Genomic DNA, 7,500 nt, shown 5'->3' on the forward strand with positions numbered 1-7,500 from the left:
AGCACAGATTTTTCTGTGAACAGGTTGAATTTTTAGGTCCTATAGTAATCCCAGAAGGTATCCGACCCAACCCCAGTAGAGTAGAAGCTATTAGAGATTTCCCCAGAACACGTACCCATAAGGAAGTAGCTGGGATCTTTGTGCTCGCTGGGTATTACTATAACTTCATAAGAGGCTTTGGAGCGGTAGCGAGACTCTTAGATGCTTTAAAGAAACAAAAAGTAATAAACTGGGAAATGGAAGAAGAAACGACCTTTAACCATTTTTAAACTGCCTTAGCTAGCAATGACTTACTCCCATATCGTAGATTTGATCGCCCGTTTTTAGTGACAACAGATACAAGTAGCATAGCTATTGGTGGCGTAATTTCTCAACGAGCTGATAAAGGTAGAGAGGAACCCATTTGTTTTGCTTCCAGAGAATTAAAATGGGCAGAAAAAAAAATTGTAGTACATTCAAACACAGATACAAGTAGTGTAGACGAGCCACCAGGGAGGATTGATCGATCTCCTTTTAGTATTGAAAGTGGGGAGGGGAGCTAATCAGGTCAAGGCCTTATAAGGGACCCATTAATTTCCAGGGAGAGATATAAAGGCAAATTAGTAAATTAAGGGAACAAGGAATTATCAAGGAGCGAAACCCCCATTGTGTTGATTATTGGAATTTGAATGCAGCCAGTAAGGATAATGCATTTCCAATGCCCTCAATTGAAGAATTTCTTGTGAAGGTACGGAAGAGTGAATATTTTACAAATATCAATTTAAAATTTGGATACTACCAAATGCCCAATCTGGAAGACAGTAAATGTAAAAGAGCATTTATAGCCAAGGATCAACTATTTCAGTTTAATTTTCTTCCCTTCGGTGTTAAAAATGCTCCATGTCATTTTCCTAAAGTTACGAAGGCTGTTTTGTCTCTGTTAATTGGCCATAATGTTCTTGTTTATTTAGACGATATAATTACAGGGAAAATGGCCGTAGAACATAATAACAATATTCGTAAAGTTTCAGAGGTATTACGATGTAATGGCATGAAAATTAATTTGTCAAAGTGCAAATTTTTCTGTGAACAGGTTAAATTTTTAGGTCCTATAATAATCCCAGAAGGTATCCAACCCTCCCCCAGTAAAGTAGAAGCTGTTAGAGATTTTCCCAGAAAACATACCCCTAAGGAAGTAGCTGGGATCTTTGTGCTCTCTGGGTATTATTGTAACTTCATAAGAGGTTATGAAGAGATAGCGAGACCCTTATATGCTTAAAAGAAGCAAAAAGTAATAAATTGGGGAGTAGAAGAAGAAATGGCCTTTAACCATTTTTAAGCTGCCTAACTATCAATGACTTACTCGCATATCCTAAATTTGATCGCCCGTTTTTTGTGACAACAGATACAAGTAGCTTAGCTATTGGTGGCGTAATTTCTAAACGAGATGATAAAGGTAGAGAGCGACCCATTTGTTTTGCTTCCAGGCCATTAAAATGGGCGGAAAAAAATTATAGTACATTCGATCGAGGGGCATTGGCTGATCTTTGTGTGCTAGAGAGGCATCCATTCTTTTTATTAGGTCCGCTGATTGAATTGCAGTGATCATCGCCCCTTACGTGATTTATTTTACAAATGAGACTTAGCGTCTAGACAAGCAAGATGGATTGAAAGATTGTTAGAATCTAATATAAAGGGGTTTGACCACATAGAAGGTAAAGCTAACAAGTTAGCTGACGCCCTCTCTAGAGTTGTAGTAATAGGAGTGACAACTCCAGGCAGAAAAGAGGAACGAAGAATGAATCCAAAATATTGAAGGCCCCTATCAAAATAAAAAACAGGGTGTCGATTCACGTGAGGAGCAATCAGAAAATGACATTCATGAGCGAGAGAGGGAGAGAGTTAGTGGATATTTTGGTGGAAGAGAGAGAGAGAGGGAAATAGTGAACGTGAATGTGTGTGGGTGGCCGAGGACATGACCAGAGGTGTCCAGAATAAGCCCCGTGATGATCCACGTGTGATTGACTTGGTAGGTTGGGACATAAAGGAAGTCTGAGAGGAAAAGAAAAAAGAGGAATGGATGGAAAGAGTATGCAAAGTGATTAAAGGGGAATCAGAGAGTTATACATCATTTCTGAATGTGCCTCGTGAGAATTTTTTTTTATAGAAAATGATATCTTAAATTGTGCTTACTAGAAGATGGGAGGATAATTTTGAGCACGGGTAGTGCTTCCTCCCTTATTAATTACTCGAATCATCCACAGTGTACATGCAAGTCCGTATGCAGGTCATTTAGGGATATATAGAACAATAAGGAGAGCACGAGAATCATTCTTTTGGTTAGGAATGAAAAAAACCATAGAAAATTGTATAAAATATTGTCTTGCTTGTATCTGTGTCAAAGAACATAAAAACACTGTATCGGAAGCCAGAAAGACGCCTGTGACTCCTACTAAATATTATTGGGTGCATATGGATTTGGTAGAACCATTCCCTACTGGTATCACACAACAAAAGTATATATGTGTATTTGTGAATGCATTTATTCGTTACAATCATACTTATGCAATGTTGGATAAATCAGCAAATTCATTAGCCCAGGCACTGAGCTCTTTCATTACTAGATTTCGTCGCCCGAAAATTTTGATAAGTGATAATGGTCTCGAGTTTATAAATAAGGTGTTGAAATCGGTCATGGACTTGATGAAAATTAAACACTTTTCAGTGACTGCATATAGGCCTTCAGGTAATGGCTTAGTGGAATTGCATAATAGGGAAGTGGTGCGAATTTTACGTTACTTGGTGGCTAATAACCCCCGTCATTGGCACGCCACTCTTCCTACAGCTGAGCTAGCCTTGAACATTGCATATAATGTCTCAGTTAGGGGGCATGGCTTTCTTTTTAGTGTATGGACAGGATCCTGTGTTACCATATATGGTCCTGATTAATTCGCAACAGTTGCCGAATTATTCAACTGAGCAATACCATGTCTATTTATTATCTTTCTTAAGGAGAGTAATGAACACTACTGATAGGTTTTTGAAAAAAGCAAAAGAAAAACACAGATCAAAGTATGATGGGTGGTTCAAAACCGCACCAGTAAAAGTATTTGTGGGTGATCAGGTGTATTGGAAACGATTACAACCTAGGAAACACAAACTAGAGCCAGCGTATTGGGGTCCGTAACGAATAAAGTTGGTTAAATCTAACTGATACAAAGCATTATTAATGGTGCAGTGTCTGAACATCATCAGGCAAACATACAGGTGGTTCCGTAAGAGATAGTTTTCAAAGTGTCAATAAGAGTGAACCTCCTTATCTCTGCATACGCGACATTTCTTGACTTGATAAGTATTTTTCTGCTGTTGTTGTTTGAACACACCTCATTTCTTCTTTTGACGTGTTCTAAATAAACTTGATGATAACAATGTGCTATATAGGTCCTTAATGTTGAAGTGAAGTGTTTTGACAATTTTCCGAGTGTAGCAACACGTATGACATACTGCTGAGTGAACCTATAAATAAATAGAGAGAGGTTAAATAGGTCAGGTGTGATCCATCAGGCAGATGTTGTATTATTCATGTATTCATATGACTCCTGGTTGCTGGGGCTGTGGTGGTTTTGAAAGGGCAAGTGTCTACGGGATTAAAGCTCAGCCTCGAGGAAAGACAGTGTTATAGAATGTGTAGATGTGACTACCCTATACCTAGAGTTTTAAGAGAAGGTCGAGAAGCTGAAAGATTTTCTCTGGAAAACGGCTAGTGGCCATCGATTGATAGTTACAAATGCAAGTGTAGTAGTGATTTCCAAAATGGCGAAACGGTGGTGGTGAGTTGTGTTAAAAAATGTTGCCAAAAACACGGACAAGTAAAATCAGCGGAGTGAGGAATATCTATTCCTACTCCTATACTGCCCAAAAGGCCAGTGTGGCCTACAATCAGAGGGAGGTTATTGATGAGGTTTTGTAGTTCCAATATTGATATTTTTTTTTTTAATTTTAGGTATTCTGTATTATAGTTGTAGAGGTCATAAGGAGAAATGAGTGGAATTATTTTGTATACCGTATATTGTGTACATTTTGACATGCAGTATTTAATTTATTTTGTTGTGAAAAATGTCTGTCTTTTGAGGAGTGATTTCTATGTATATATTTTATGTTGCCCTTCTGTCAATTACATGTCATGCCCTATTCCGACTAGAGAGGCGAGTGCACACCTACTATAGAGTGAGTAACTTGGAGTGGGGAGAATGTCCTAATCCTTTTAGAGATTAATGACCTTTTTGAGAGTACTATGACTGTTAAAATTGGTTGAGGCGATCATTGAACTCTGTTATAGGTGACGTATGTTAAGTCTGATAGGTGATGTGCTGGAAGCCCATTGTTGACATTAAATTTTCATCACATTGGAGATTTACATAAAATCTAACAATTCAGCATATTGACAAAACAATATTCCATTTACCTGCCCGAGGGGTAAGCTGTACCACTCAAACGATCATTAGAACAAGAAGGTACTCGTCTCAAGAGTATCTGACTGTGTCAAGTGTACTCACGAATATTTTCATAGTAAAGTAAAAAAAAAAAACATGGTCTAACGTCTCTTTATCCGTTGACATGGGATATGATATATATATATATATATGCCTGTATGTGTATGTGTGCGTATATATATATATATATACATATATATGTAAATATATATATATTTTATATATATATATATATATATACTGTGTATATATATATGCGTGTATGTGTATGTGTGCGTATATATATATATATATACATATATGTATATATATATATATATATATACTGTATACATGTATACATATATATATATATGCGTGTATGTGTATGTGTGCGTATATATATATATATATACACACATATTATATATATATATATTTATATATATATATTTATATATATATGTATATATTATATATATATATACGCACACATACACATACACGCATATATATATATATATATGTATATATATATATACACAGTATATATATATATATATATACATACATTTATATATATATATATATATATATGTGTGTGTGTGTGTGTGTGCGTGTGCGTATACACGCACACGTATGCAGTTTATATATATTATGGATACATATATAAAGACATACAGTATATATCATCATCATCCTAATCCTCATCATCTTATCTTCCTACGCATATCGACACCAAGGGCCTCTGTTAGATTTCACCAGCCTTGTCTATCTTGAGCTTTTAAATCAATGTTTCTTCACTTATCATCTCCTACTTCCTGTTTCATAGTCGTCAGCCATATAGGCCATGGGCCTCCAATTCTTCTAGTGCCTCCTGGAGCCCAGTTGAAAGTTTGGTGAACTAATCTCTCTTGGGGAATGCGAAGATCATACCTAAACCATCTCCATCTATCCCTCACCATAATCTCATCCGCATATAGCACTCGAGTAATCTCTCTTAAAGTTTCATTTCTAGTCCTACCCGGCCATTTAACTCCCAAAAGTAATTTGAGGGCTTTGCTCTCCAATCTACAAAATCTTTTTGGATATTATTTCACTGTCATACCATGATTCATGTCCATAGAGTAACACCCATCTCACTAAACTGATATAAAGACTGATTTTTAAAGGTAATGCAAGGGGATTTGATTACCATATTTTATTTAACCTAGTCATTGTCCGATTTTCTTTTTTCAATCTTTCATTAAACTAAAGTTCTAATGATCCTGTATTAGAGATCATCGTTCCTAAATATTTGAATGATTCTACTATCTTGATCCTTTTTCCTTCCAATAATATTTCATCTTCCATTCCATATTCAATTCTCATCGTCTCTGTTATTTTTTTGTATTTATCTCGAGCACGGTCTTATTTGATATTTCATGTATACTGGTAAGAAAGCTTTGTAAGTACTTTAGTATTCTGCTAATATGGACAGCGTCGTCAGCATATTCTAGGTCAGCTAACTTCTTGTTACCAATGCAGTTCAATTCTTCTCACAATGCATTACAAAACCCATGAGGAGGATAAACAACATAAGTGAAATCACATACTCTTGAAGTACTACACTGTTCACTGGAAATTCTTTTGCTAGAACTCCACTAACATTAACATTGCACTGTTTATGCTCATGAACAGCCTTAATCAGATTTACAAATTTAAGAGGAACTCCATAAAATGCAGGACTCTTCACAAAATTGGCCGGTGCACAATATCAAAGGCTTTGTCATAGCGCAGAAATGCCATCAAAAGTGGATTTCTATATTCTACATATTGCTGTACCACATGGATTATAATTAAAATTTAGTCAATACAACTTCAGCCTTTTCTAAATGCTTGTTCATCTCTCAGTTTTTCATCAATCTTCCTCTTTAGATCATACTATATATTTTTATGTGAACTGACGTAAGTGTGATGCCTCTGCAATCATTGTAATCAGTCAGGTCTCCTTTTTTGCCATTTTCACCAACCCTCCTAGTTCCCATTCATCAGGTTTTGCCTCTTCACGAAACATTCTACAAAATAATCTTGTAAGTATTCTAGGCACATCAAGGTCTTCGTCAGCTTCAGGTTTATCTCTCAAATTATTCCTTTCTTACCTCATATTCAGGACATCACTGAAGTGTTCCGTCTAACGTTGTCTTTCTTTATCTTCTGTTGTTATAACAGATCTATGTCTCTTTTATAGGGTATATGCTTTTTCTTCTCCTTTGCCCTAGTAGAGATTCCATTGATAATTCTATGAGCAATTCTTTTACCATATCCACTCCCTGAATTCATAGCTTTGTCAGCCTCGTCTGCTCTCCTGTCTAAATATTCACTTCAGTCACTCTTGGCTTTTCTTTTAATTCCACTATCATTACTAGAATATTTAGCATGCTCTAATTTTAATATTCATCACTTCCTCGAAAACTTTCAATAATCATGTTGCCTTTGTCTTTTCCTAATTTTTATAGTATCCCACATTTCATTTTATATCCATGACTTTCTCCTTGTAACTGTATGTCCCAAATCTTCACTATCAACTGATTGATATATATTCTTAATATTACACCATTCTTCATTAATTGTTTGCTCTTCGTCTCTTAAACACTCCGAGACTGCAAATCGATTCCTACATTTAATTTTAAAAATCTCTCTGTGTTAATCTTTTAGAGGCTTAGTTCTATCGAACCTAGGTATTTTATCTACATTTCTGTTTGGTGCTTTGTTTTAATTTCAGTCTGTCAATGAGGAGCTGGTAATCACTACCAATATCTGGACCTCTATAGCTTCTCATATTTCTCATATTATTTCCCATACTAAGATTATTAATTGAACAAAATCTTGAAAAATGTGCCCTATTTTCATTTGCAATTTAGCCAGGATCTGCAACACCTGTCACATTCTCTATTGTTTTATTATTCCTTTCAACTTTGCCATTTAAATCACCAATAACAATTTTAATTTTTCTGGGATCTCATCTATCACACTCTGCAGTTTTTCATAGTATTCATCTTCCTTTTCT

This window comes from Palaemon carinicauda, chromosome 4 (assembly GCF_036898095.1).
Source record: "Palaemon carinicauda isolate YSFRI2023 chromosome 4, ASM3689809v2, whole genome shotgun sequence".
Taxonomy (NCBI): domain Eukaryota; kingdom Metazoa; phylum Arthropoda; class Malacostraca; order Decapoda; family Palaemonidae; genus Palaemon; species Palaemon carinicauda.